The sequence below is a fragment of the Pistacia vera genome, unplaced genomic scaffold (genome assembly GCF_008641045.1).
Source record: "Pistacia vera cultivar Batoury unplaced genomic scaffold, PisVer_v2 Contig451, whole genome shotgun sequence".
Lineage (NCBI taxonomy): Eukaryota > Viridiplantae > Streptophyta > Magnoliopsida > Sapindales > Anacardiaceae > Pistacia > Pistacia vera.
In genome coordinates, this window is record NW_022196281.1 from 470,808 (window position 1) to 483,990 (window position 13,183).

General features: G+C 37.9%; 1 long non-coding RNA gene across 1 annotated transcript; it reads right to left on the reverse strand.

The window, feature by feature from the left end:
• Window positions 1-5,700: 5,700 nt before the first annotated feature.
• Window positions 5,701-7,341, reverse strand: LOC116144692. Its single transcript, XR_004130298.1, has 3 exons — window positions 6,309-7,341; window positions 6,177-6,211; window positions 5,701-5,924 (listed from the first exon to the last, which is right to left on the reverse strand). It is a non-coding gene; the product is annotated as an uncharacterized LOC116144692 (long non-coding RNA).
• Between the last annotated feature and the right edge of the window lie 5,842 nt (window positions 7,342-13,183).

A 13,183-nucleotide genomic window follows, 5' to 3' on the forward strand; every position in this document is an offset into this window, starting at 1 on the left:
ACGCAGGAATACTGTCTGGGGTATTCGCAAAGCCCGCTGTGCAGATGAAACTGGAGGAAGAGAAAGTAGGGTTGAAGGTGAGGGGGGAGAGTGGGGTATTGGGATAAGGATGGAGCACTATTCGACGGGCTTTGCAGGGTGGTCACTGATAAATAAAGGCAGGAATGGGCACATAGTGTGCGGAGAAAGGAGACGAATGAAAATTAATAGGGTGACATATAAGGACACAGAAGTGGGGGTGTTGAAAGTCGAAAGTGGTCAACAGTGGGTCTGTCGAGAACCATGAGTTGGGAGTATAAGGGTACCTCTAGCTGCGAATATCAGGACAGAAAGGGGGGGGAAGTAGAAAGGGGGAAAGGGGAGAGGGGAGAGAGGGGGGAGGCCTAAGGGAGGGGAGGAGAGTTGGGGGGGGGGCATAAAGGTGGGAGGAGATGGGATGGGATTTGGAGCGGAGAAGTGAGGAGGGAGAAGGGCAAAACGAGAGACATTTGAAAATCGCAGTACAGCAGTACACATATCTACTGCAAATGATTAGCTCAACACGGAAGAACAAACAAACATACAAGTGCAAAGAGTCTAAGCATGGTGGGTGAGGTTTAAGGGGAAGGGTTATGAAAATAAAAAAAAAAGAAGCGAGGGCAATTGGCGAAAAGAGAATTAAGGCGGGGGAGGAGGGAACTGACCAAACCAATGAGTAAAAAGGAGCCCGACAGTATAGCATGGGCATTAGAACAAATTGGCATGTACTGCGCGCAGACTAGGGGCTAAGTTTGACAATAATTGCATAGTAGAACACGCAAAGGAAAAACGCTTGTAAATGAGTTGGCCAATAACCGGTTTGGACTCTTGGTTTTGGACTGGTTGATTTATTTTGGCACAAGCGGGAACAGTAGTGCGGCCGAAGGGTATGGAAAAAATGGGGGGTAAAGGCGCTCAAGGAGTGAAGGTAGGAAGGGAACTGAAAAGGTCAGCAAGATGGAAAAAACTAGCACGTAAGCCAGGGGCTAAGAAACACGCGGGAAAGAGTCGCGAGGCAAGCAACCAGGACGTAACATGTGGGTAAGGAGAAGAGGGAGACGAGAGGAAGGAAAGATGGGAGGAAAGAAAACACCCGGGGGAGCCAAGTCACAGGTGCGGAAGCTGGGGAAGAGGGAACGGGCTTATGCAGGGGGGTTGTGGAAAGAGGAACAACTAATTGAGTGGTTCGGAAAGCGGTAAAGGACTGACAAACTCAGTGGCTCATGAAGAGGAATTAAGCGGGACGGGGTAATAAATGCGACGAAAATGCCGCTCCAAGGCCGGATCTGTGCGGGTGGGGGACTCAAAAACGTGGGTTCGAATGCCAGGCGGAAAGACCAGCGGACGCGCTGGCGCTCTTGCTCTACCTAAGAAAACAAACCTGTGGGCGGTGATATCTGTGCTCAGGAGGAGGGGGGAGACCGGAGGCTGAGGTAGTGATCTGCATGGGAGTGGAGGGTCGGTCTCAGGGGAAAGGGGAGCAAGATGTCGAGTATTGCATGGCCGCGAGGCGAAGCCAGAACTCAGGAGTGGGGGGGGGACGTGGGTGCGGTGGGGGGGCCAAGGGCAATAATGTGGCAAAGGCACAAGGGGGACACGGCATGGCAGTGCGGTGATTAATACAGCAATCCCAAGTGGGGAAGCACCAAATAAGAAGATACCGTGACAGGCTCATAGGGTGCGTGAGAAGTTCGGGGTGGGTATATGCTCCTCGGTTGTGCAATAGTGAGCGATTTTATATCACAGAACGAAGGGACAAGAGTCCGGGGCCCAGCTCACTGTAAGTAGAGTAGAGGTGGGATAGGCAAAAGTAATGTACGGTCGTCGCTAGTTGTTGCCGATTAGTAGGCCACCGTAGGAGGCTGAGGCAGTCTGCACAAACAGAAAACGGCCACCCTCAAAAGGGCCGGAATATTTGCAAGAAAAGGGGGGGGAAGGTGAGGTAGGTATGACAACAGAAATATCCGGGGGAGGGAGGGGAATGATGGTTGGAAAAAGGATCGGGTGAGGGCAGGAAGTGTGGGGAGGAACTGAAGCAAGGGGGGTTGGGGATAATTCAGTCGAGCCGGCGGGAACATAAAGGGCGATGGTATGGTATGGGTGGATGTTGGGGTGGTGGTATATGGGTGGAAGAGGGAGGGTGGGGTAAGAGAATAAGGGGGTGGGTATAAATGGGCAAGCGAAAGGCGAGAGGCAGAAAGGACGGGGGAAAACAGGACAGGGGACGAGGGAGTGAAATGAAAAGAGAGGGGGAACGTGATTAATGGAAGGGGGGGGAAAAGTAGCACGGAAAGGGAGAGTGGTGGGTACGGGAAGGGAAAACATAGAGAGGGCAAGAGGGGGAATGGGAAGGATGAATGGATGGTGGGGAAATAAATAAACGAGAATGGTCGTCCGGCACTTGTAACAACGTGAATAAGGCATGAACGGGAGCGGCGTAAGGAACACCGAACAATGTGCTTGTCTACTTTCGCGCGCATGCACCGTAGGGCCCGTTCCGGACCTCCTCCCTCCCACACTAACCTCCCATCTGGTCAAAATAAACATCAAAGGCCCCAAACAAAGTTTACACCCATTTTTAATTAAAAAGCAGCAAACAAGCATCAACATAGAATTTCTTTTCATTTCCAACCTGTAACAGCAACTGAGTGCTCGAACCCAGGCTGCAGTTTACAAGTTTTTGCAGATTCCACTCAAGCACTCTATTTTTGTCAGAGCAGGAACACTTTTGCCGCTTCTGCATATCGTATCAGTACCATATAGTATCAGTTGAGATAAGTTAGAACGTCATTTCTTCACTGTTAAAAACATGCTACATAAGTAAACATTCTCAAAGAATAAATACATAAGACAGAAGACAGACATATAACATTACGTTGAGGTTCAGTTGTTACTTTTTCCAAGACCAGCCTGTCCATTGGAGTTCTTTCCCACAATGTAGAGCTCCCATCCACTACCAAAAACAAAAATAAAAATAAAAAAAGACATAGAATGCTTCAGTATATTTAAAGATTAGGAATGTACAAGGACTCAGACATGTATATACACTAGCATATATTCTTTTAACCATGGATCATGCCCTAACCTTCCCCATCAAGGTTGTTATGAAAGGTATTTGATTTCAACTGTAAGCTATCTAGACTAGGCTCCCTTTGAGGATGCATACTATAGGAGGGATATAGAAAAATGTAAACCACAAGAATAGCACCCTTCGGTAGAGGTGGTAAACGCTCTGCTCAGTTACTCACATCTATAAACGAAAACATTTGAATTTTCAATTCGAAGCTAAAGTTTTGTATTATCATATGAGGAGAAAAAATTAGTGGATAAAGACTGATGGGTATAGCATACCTATTTGATATCTCAACGTTTTCTAAAATCTGTCAGTCAAAGAGTAGTATCGACCCTCCCTTGCACCCTGATATATGGTCATTTTCAAAAAGAGACATGGTCACCATGCGTTTCCTTTTTGACCACTGGCTGCACATTCAACAGTTACTGCAGTCCCTGATACTATTTGAAAGGCTGCCCAGAAGATACCAATTCAAAACAAAACTTCGATGTGTCCATTAACTAGATGAGAGTAAAACTATGTTAAACAACCATTTAGGATAACATGATGAGAACACACTAAGGCCAAATTCTCCAAGAAATTTGCTAAAATTGGTAAACCCTGTTGAATTGAAAAAGTTACACCAACCCATGTTTTTAAACAAAAAACCATCTGGCAAAATAAATTTACAAACTATTTTTCTTTTCTCATCTTATTCACTATGTATCCACCCTAGTCTATAATAATTGCATTCACATTGTAAACCTTTTAAGTTTCCGAATTAAAAGAAGTCCTCACTGATTTATTCTGTTCAATTATAGAAAAAATCAATTGCCCAGATCATCATCACCACACAACCATAAAATCGCAAAGGACTCCTAATAATGATTTTCTAGAGTTAGAACAGAAGAAATCTGGACAAACAAAGCAAACGATACATCAATGAAAAAAAGATGCTATTTCATCACTCTTTGTCTATGTATAGTTGTGCAATTAACGTGATAATGGATAAATTTTCAATTCTGAGAAATCATAAATGGATGCTTCGATTATGTTACATATGAATGAGTTAAAAGAATGTTAGAATGAATAAAGGAAAAAGTTCTTTAGTTCACCGAAAATTCCAGGTCCCAATTTCCTTAACACGCCACAGCCTTTGACAGTTTAACATATGATGATGAAATTCTCGATTTCGACCAATCATAAATGGATGCTTCGGTGTATTGTTCAATAGGATGAGTTAAAGAATGTTAATGATAAATAAAGGAAAAAGTTAATTAGCTCACCGAAAATTCCAGCATAGAGGAATCCATTGGTCCAATTTCCTTAACCCGCCACTGCCTTTGACAGTTTAATTCCCCCCAGCTGATCTACCCACTACCAATTCATTTTTTGTGAATGTAAACTAGTAAACCGATCTTTCACACAACACATGAGTAAATTGACTTCTCATCACCAAAAATTTGCAACTCTCCACACCTATATCGAACCTACTCCAACTTAACCACTAGCAACCTTGATATCCAGATCTCTAACTTGATAATCATATAAACTAAATCCTAACAAAAACAATTCATAGGTTCATAAATTAAAACTAAACTCAAGAGTTACACTGTCCCAAAACTTAAACATTACTAATGCTTGAACCAAGCATCTCAATAAAAGTCCCACCTTTCTACACATGCTCAAGTCCAAGGCAAGCTCCCACTTTGGGTATTAAAACGAAAGATGACAAAAGGATGAGATAGAAATATTGCATGACAATCCATAGCAAATATACACAGCAGCAAAGAAAATAACAGGATCGACTAAGGTGATATTTTTTCAGAAAAAAACAAAGAAGAACTTGGAAGACATCCTATTCTTGTACCATATTACAATGGCAAGAATGATATATGTACATTTACAAGATAAATGTTTGATTCAAGGTTGGACCATCATAAACAAATACTTTTCACTCAAACGTATGAAGGAGGACATTGGAAGCATCCTTCAACAAACATACAGTAATTTCAAGAACTGATTAAAAATCATGAAATCAACTAGCAAATAGACTTATGAAATGGCCTTCGATTACAGCTCAAAGATACAAAAGACTTCATAACCAGAATGTCTACAGAATCAACAAACAAAAAAGAGTCCAAAAACCAAAAAAAGACATTAAACCTAAGTCTAATAAAGAAGTCAAAAAAGCGAGAAAAATGCTTTTATCAAAAAGTGAGACATTAAACCGATGAGTGATAACTCGACCAAGGAAACAAACACCTTCCTCGAACTAAAACTGGCTACCTTAAAATTTCATCCATTTCCCTTGCCATTTGTGCATTAAGTTTAATTAGGAAATTCTAATAGCAACATAAACAAGGCAAAACCAGTTGATACAAAAAGGACTAACAAAGAAACCAAAAGCTTCTCCACAATTTTTATATGCCGTTAACAATAAAAAGCTTACTGCACAGCATAAAAAGAAACGGAGAGCATTAACAAATACATACCAGCTCCAAAAAGGTTGAATATTCAAGTAGCTATACCATTTAATGTTACTGAAAATCAGAAATACAATCAAGCGACTTCAGGAATACCTTCTGCACAGCAGCCTCATCCAATTTCTACAGCAAAATAAAGCAGTATTGTTATTAAAATTCTGTGAGTGCAACAAAGAGAAGTAGCTCTTTGTGTTTATATAAACGGCCTAGTTTTCACAAGAAGAGAAATCACATTGCTGTTTGTTTGTCCCAAGAATTGTATCACAAAATGAGCATGTAAGTAAGAAACGAAGAAACTCTGAGAAAACATACAAAGAACTGTCTTCAAAACAAGAATTCATTCCTTGCATTTAACAAAAAACCATGAACTGCAAAAAAATAAAAATATATATATATATAAAATCATCAAAAACGCTAAAAGAAACCCACCAAACCTTGAACTTAACAATTCATAACACGTTAATAAGCTAATTATTTACACAAACCTGATATAATCCAAACAACAAAAGAGTCAACTCAACACAAACAAAACATCATAACAATTAATTTTTTAATCAACATAACACCCTAAATTACAAGAACAAGAAAAAAGATTAAATTAAAAACAAAAATAAACCCACAAGGATCGCAGACTGCTGGTAAAACTTCTCAACATCTGCAAGAAACAACCCACCGAATTAAAATTAAAAAAGAACCCATTTCACAAAGACAAAAACAAACCCATAAATTATATAAACAAACAAAGATTAGACCAGTAGTTAAAGCCTTGATCAAGCCAGCTCGTATGCCCTTGAAGTCGCCGAAGACTTCCTCTACAGTTTTGGGTATTGGGTGCGATATTCCCTCCATAAAAACTTGTATAACAAAAATGGGTTTACGGGTATTGAAGAAAACAAGAAGAAGAAGAAGAAGAAGAGTCAAATGAAAAGAATTTTAAAAGAAAGGGTCTCTTAAGTTGGGAATTAGGATTTCTGTTTGAATTGACAAAATTGGGTTAAAAAACACAATTTTGAAAGGAACCCGGAAGAGAAAAGATGGTAAAGAGAAAGTATGACACAATTTTGGGTTGAGATTTGTTTGTGTAAAACTAAAAAGAGATAGGTTGAGAGAAAGAATATATAAATAAATGTGCACCAGGATCCCACTGCTGGTAAAACTTCTCGAACCTCTGCAAGAAAATTAAAATTAAAAAAGAACCCATAAATTATATAAACAAACAAAGATTAAACCAGTAGTTAAGGCCTTGATCAAGCCAGTTCGTCTGCCCTTGAAGACTTCCTCTACAGTTCTGGGCATTGGGTGCGATATTCCCTCCGTAAACACTTGTGTAACAAAAATGGGTTTGCGGGATTGAAGAGAACAAGAAGAAGAAAAGTCAAATGAAAAGAAAGGGTCTCTTAATATGGGTTTTTGTTTGGGATTTTGAATTGACAAAATTGGGTTATAAAAACACAATTTTGAAAGGAACCCGGAAGAGAAAAGATGGGAAAGAGAAAGTAGGAGACAATTTTGGGTTGAGATTTGTTTGTGTAAAACTAAAAGGAGATAGACTGAGAGAAAGAGAAAGAATATATAAACAAAAGGGTTTATGTTTATTTGTGCACCAGGATCCCACTGCTGGTAAAACTTCTGCAAGAAACAACCCACCGAACTAAAATTAAAAAAGAACCCATTTCACAAAGACAAAAACAAACCCATAAATTATATAAACAAACAAAGATTAAACCAGTATCAAGCTAGCTCTACAGTTCTGGGTATCGGGTGCGGTATTCCCTCCATAAACACTTGTATAACAAAAATGGGTTTGCCGGTATTGAAGAGAACTACAACAAAAAGAAGAGTCAAATGAAAAGAATATTAAAGGAAAGGGTCCCATTGGGGTTTTTGTTTGGGGGTTTGAGTTGACAAAATCGGGTTAAAAAACACACCATTTTGAAAGAAACCCGAAGAGAACAATTTGTTTGGGACTGGCCATGAGCAATTTTAGGATCTGGATCGGTTTTAGGATCATCGATCTTAAGCCCATAAGCAATTTTAGGACCTGGACCGGTCTTAGGATCGTCCTATGGGCTTACAAAATTTCATTTTCCCCCTATCTTTTTTTTTATATATATTTTAAGAGCGAAATGAAATTCTGTAAAGGGGTTTATTAATTTTCAGGGGTAGATTTGTAAGTTTTTAAAAGATTAATTAATTTTAAAAAATAATAAATAAATTAATGGTTAATTTTAACATAAATGTAATATTCACGCATTCACGCTTCACAAATAAGCAATTAAATAATTTTTTATTAAATTATTCATCTTCATCGTCAACAATATTTAAATAATTAAAAATCTGTGTTCCTAAAGAGTTCAAGTAGTTCAAGATCTTCGGGGTGCTATTGTAGTCTTCTCTCTGCATGAGTCCAATCTCGTAAACACATTATCACTTCAATCATCTTATCGGTTAAAGAACATCTTCTGTCTTCAACAATTTGGCCACTCGTTGAAAATGCTTACTCAAATGCAATTGTAGAAACCAACACAGATAAAATGTCACGTGTCATTTGAGTTATAATGGGGAATCGACTTTAATGTTGGTTCCACCATTGAAGCACATCCATCTCACGTTTCTCCTTCTTCGTCATGTAGGACATGTCCATTTGTAGGTAGCGATTCAACTCATTTGGTCCATATATGTACGAGCTAGAGCTCCTACTTCCGCTATGTTCCATATACGTCCACATGCTCGATCCTTGATAGAGGTCTTCATCAGGGTTCTGATCATCTCTCCAGGACGTTCCACTTCCACTTCCATTCTACCTGTTTTGCTATAAAGAAAAAAAAGTTTTCCAATTTTTGCTTAAAGTCAGTCAAATAAGAGTAATTATACATTTAACTACGTATAATTTAAATCTAGGATCTACAACAAGGCCTAATCTATATAAGAATGGAATATCTAACCAATATTTCTCATATTTTTCTTCTATCTTTAAAACAATTTCCATGAAAACGTCATCATATCTATATTTAGCAAAAGTTTTAGAAATTTGAAGTAAAATATCTAACACTAAATTAGTAGTTGGATAATAAATACCACTTAATGTATTAGTGGAATCATAAAAAAATTTAAGAAATGAATAAAAAAGTTAACAAATAGTCCAATCATCATAGCTGACAACGTCCTTTAGATGGTTCTTTTGGTTGACAAAATCTATAATTTGTTTTGCGGTTGGCAAAGCTTTTTCCAACATCAAGTAGGTGGAGTTCCAACGGATAGGCATGTCCATACATAACTTCAAAGGTCGAACCAGTGGGCCCTCTTGCCTATAATATTTGACGTACTCTTGCCATCTTTTGTTGCTACCGTCGACGATAAATTCGATAGCCGCTCGCACCCTCTCCATCTTCAAATGTATAGCATCTAAACCTACTTTAACAATCAAATTGATGATGTGGCAAGCACATCTCTGGTGAAAAAAATTTGTCTTCACCACGCAAATCCAATCTCTTTTCAAATAAAGAGATTGTCGCGGTGTTAGTAGCTACATTATCAAGCATTAGCGATACAACTCTATCAGTTAATAGATATTCTTGCAAAACTTCAAGAATTGTAAAATAAATAGTGTTAGCACAATGTTTTTCATATAATGATTTAAAACCCATCAATTTTTGTTGTAAACCCCAACTATGTTCTAAGAAATGTATTGTGATAGTTAAAAAATCTGTTTTTGATCTACAAACCTATATGTCTGTTGTAAGTGCAATACATATATTCCTAAAATTTTTAAATTCGTTTTTAAGTTTATTATTTATTTTGTTATAAAGTTTTTAGTATATCTCTTCTACTTGTACTTCTACTAACAGGGGTATATGCTAGATAAAATGCAGTTTTAATCATATGAATAAAATAAGGATGTTCAGATAAACAAATGGGAGAGTCCGTAGTAACTATGAATCTTGCTATTTCCTCTCGTGCAACATGTGCATTGTATTGTCATGTTCAGAGAGTTGAGGATTGTAGATTAAAATTAAGTTGAGTTTGAATTTGCCTACCTGATCCGATTGAAAGGAATTTTAAAAGAAAAGGTCTAAAAAACGCTTAATTTGGGAATTAGGATTTCTGTTAAGGGGTTTGAATTGACAAAATTGGGTTAAAAAAACACAATTTTGAAAGGAACCCGGAAGAGAAAAGATGGTAAAGAGAAAGTGTGACACAATTTTGGGTTGAGATTTGTTTATGTAAAACTAAAAGGAGATTGACAGAAAGAGAAAGAATATATAAATAAATGTGCGTGTTTATTTGTGCACCAGGATCCCACTGTTGGTAAAACTTCTCAACACCTGCAAGAAAATTAAAATTAAAAAAGAACCCATTTCACAAAGACAAAAACAAACCCATAAATTATATAAACAAACCCATAAATTATATAAACAAACAAAGATTAAACCAGTAGTTAAGGCCTTGATCAAGCCAGTTCGTCTGCCCTTGAAGTCGCCGAAGACTTACTCTATAATTTTGGGTATTGGGTGCGGTATTCCCTCCATAAACACTCGTGTAACAAAAATGGGTATGCGGGTATTGAAGAGAACAAGAAGAAGAAAAGTCAAATGAAAAGAAAGGGTCCCTTAATTTGGGTTTTTGTTTGGGGGTTTGAATTGACAAAATTGGGTTATAAAAACACAATTTTGAAAGTAACCCGGAAGAGAAAAGATGGGAAACAGAAAGTAGGAGACAATTTTGGGTTGAGATTTGTTTGTGTAATACTAAAAGGAGATAGACTGAGAGAAAGAGAAAGAATATATAAACAAAAGGGTTTATGTTCATTTATGCATCAGGATCCCACTACTAGTAAAACTTCTCAAGTCTCAACATATGCAAGAAACAACCTACCAAACTAAAATTAAAAAAGAACCCATTTCACAAAGACAAAAACAAACCCATAAATTATATAAACAAACAAAGATTAAACCAGTAGTTAAAGCCTTGATCAAGCTAGCTCTACAATTTTGGGTATCAGGTGTAGTAGTCGCTCCATAAACTCTTGTATAACAAAAATGGGTTTGTGGGTATTGAAGAGAACAACAAGAAGAAGAGTCAAATGAAAAGAATATTAAAGGAAAGGGTCTAATTTGTGTATACCGCTTGTTTGATGAAATTCCAAAGTGAAGTGCATGTATGGTTATGATAGTATAATAGTTTGAAATGAGTTTGTAGATGGTAGAGAAAGTAGAAAATGACATGTTTACATGTCATATTGCATCTTTGCATTTAATTAAGAATTGAGAAAGAATAATAAGAAGAATCCATCTACATGCATACATGCATATAAGCACACTAAAGAACAAAAAGAAAGAAAGAAAAGCACTAAAGAGAAAGAAAGAAAAGTGCTAAAGAAAAGAAAAGAAAAGAAAAGAAAGGTTGTTGCGATGGGGAACCCATGGGTGACAAGAAGAAGAATATCCCCACATGCACGCCACCTTTAGTGAGCGGCCTAAGAATAAGAAGAAGAATTTGTACAGCTCGTAAGAGTGCATGTGGATGAGGGCTGTACCCAAAAGAATATACCTACATGCACGCCGTCTTTAATGAGTGGCTTAAGAAGAAAAAGAATTCATACAGTCTGTAAGAGTGCATGTAGATGAGGACTGTACGCACTCACACGGGCATGATTCTGAATCCATGCATCAATCGAGTCCGATTGGCAAATAATAAGAAAGAGTAAGAAAGAATAAGAAAGAATAAGAAAAGAAAGAAAAGAAAAGAAGAGAAGAAGAAAGAAAAGAAAGAAGAGAACAGAAAGAAAGAAGAGAAATAGAAAGAAAGAAACATAGAGAAGAGAAAGAAAACAGAATAAGAAATAGAAAAATAGAAAGAAAATGCATTCCTATGCATTTGTGCATTTGCATCATACTGATGCATGATACCATGATTACTATCATGGGAAGTGAGAAATTAGAATAAAGAAAGAACAGAGAGAACTAGAAAGGAAGAACAGTGAGAATTAGAAATAGTGAAAGAATCGAGAAAGAACATAGAGAGAACCGAGAAGAAGAAAAAGTGTGATGTAAGGAAAGAAATGCATAATATGAGCAACGGAGATAGAAGAATAGAGTAGCGGATTTACTTACTAAGCAACTAGTGCTCACCCCGTTGTTTCTAAATGTTTTTGCAAGAAATAGGTGAGAAGCGATTGGATGGATGTCGGGAAGTGGAGAGAAATGGCATTATTGTCCACTGTTTTTACGTTAATGTATATGATACTTTTGTTATGTAAAGAATTTAATAAATAAAGAAAAGAAAATTTTCGGGCTCATTATTTTTCACTTATATGCATAAGTGTTTTTTTTATCATAATAGAGAAAGAGTCACTACAATAGCCCTCTCCAAGAATTCTTATGCTACGTGTGTCACATTATTGGGCTTAAAATAAGCTTTCTGTTGATATCTAGTGAGCCTCGTAACTCCTCCCAAATCAAACGTAATGGCCATTTTAAGTTGAAATGGCCATTTTAAGTTGAAATGCCCATTTGGGACCTTTTGGCCTTGCGTTTGGATTCTGATGTACAGCCCTCACTAGTTCATGTGCTAGACTTTCTATGACAAGCTCGAAACGAGCATTCCATTGATATCTTACAGGACTTGTAATTCTTCCCAAATCAAAAGTTATTGTCATTTTAAGTTGACATGCCCAATTAGGACTTTTGGGGCTTGCATTTGGGCTTCTGACGCGCAGCCTTTTTTGGAATTCATGTGCTAGACATGCCACATTGTTAGGCTCAAAACAAGGTTTCCTTTGATATCTTACAGGCCCCGTAACTACTTCGGGATCAAAAGTTATGGCCATTTTAAGTTGACATGCCCATTTAGGACTTTTGGACCTTCCCTTTGGGCTTTTGACGCATAGCCCTCTCCACGAACTCTTATACTATATGCACCACATTTTTAGGCTAAAGACGAGCTTTTCGTTGATATCTTACGGCCCCATAACTCTTCCTGGATCAAAGGTAATGACCGTTTTAAGTATTTTGGGCCTTCTATTTGGGCTTCTGATGCGTAACCCTCTCATGGAATTGTTGTACTAGACATGCCACATTGTTGTGCTTGAAATCTAAATGTTCTACATCAGGGTCAAAATGAGCATTTTGTTGATCTCTTACGGTTCCTATAACTCCTCTCGGATCAAAAGTTATGGTCGTTTTAAGTTAACATGCCCATTTGGGACTTTTGTGTCTAGTGTTTGGGCTTCTAACATGTTCCCCTCCCCAAGATTTTTGTTGGGCTTGGAACGAGTTTTCCGTTGATATCTTATGGGCCCAGTAAATCCTCCTAGATCAAAAGTTATGATCGTTTAAATTTGGCATGCTCATTCAGAACTTTTTCATGGAATTCTTGTGCTAGATGTGTCAATTTAATGGGATCGATACAAGCTTTCCGCTAATATCTTACGAGCCCCGTAACTCGTCCCGAGTCAAAAGTTATGGCCATTTTAAATTGACATGTCCATTTAGGACTTTCAGGTCTTACGTTTGGGCTTCTGAAGCACAGCTATGTCCCGAAATTCTTGTGCTAGACTTTCTACATTGGGCTCAAAATGAACTTTCCGTTGATGTGTCACGAGACCCGTAACTCCTTCCGAATTTAT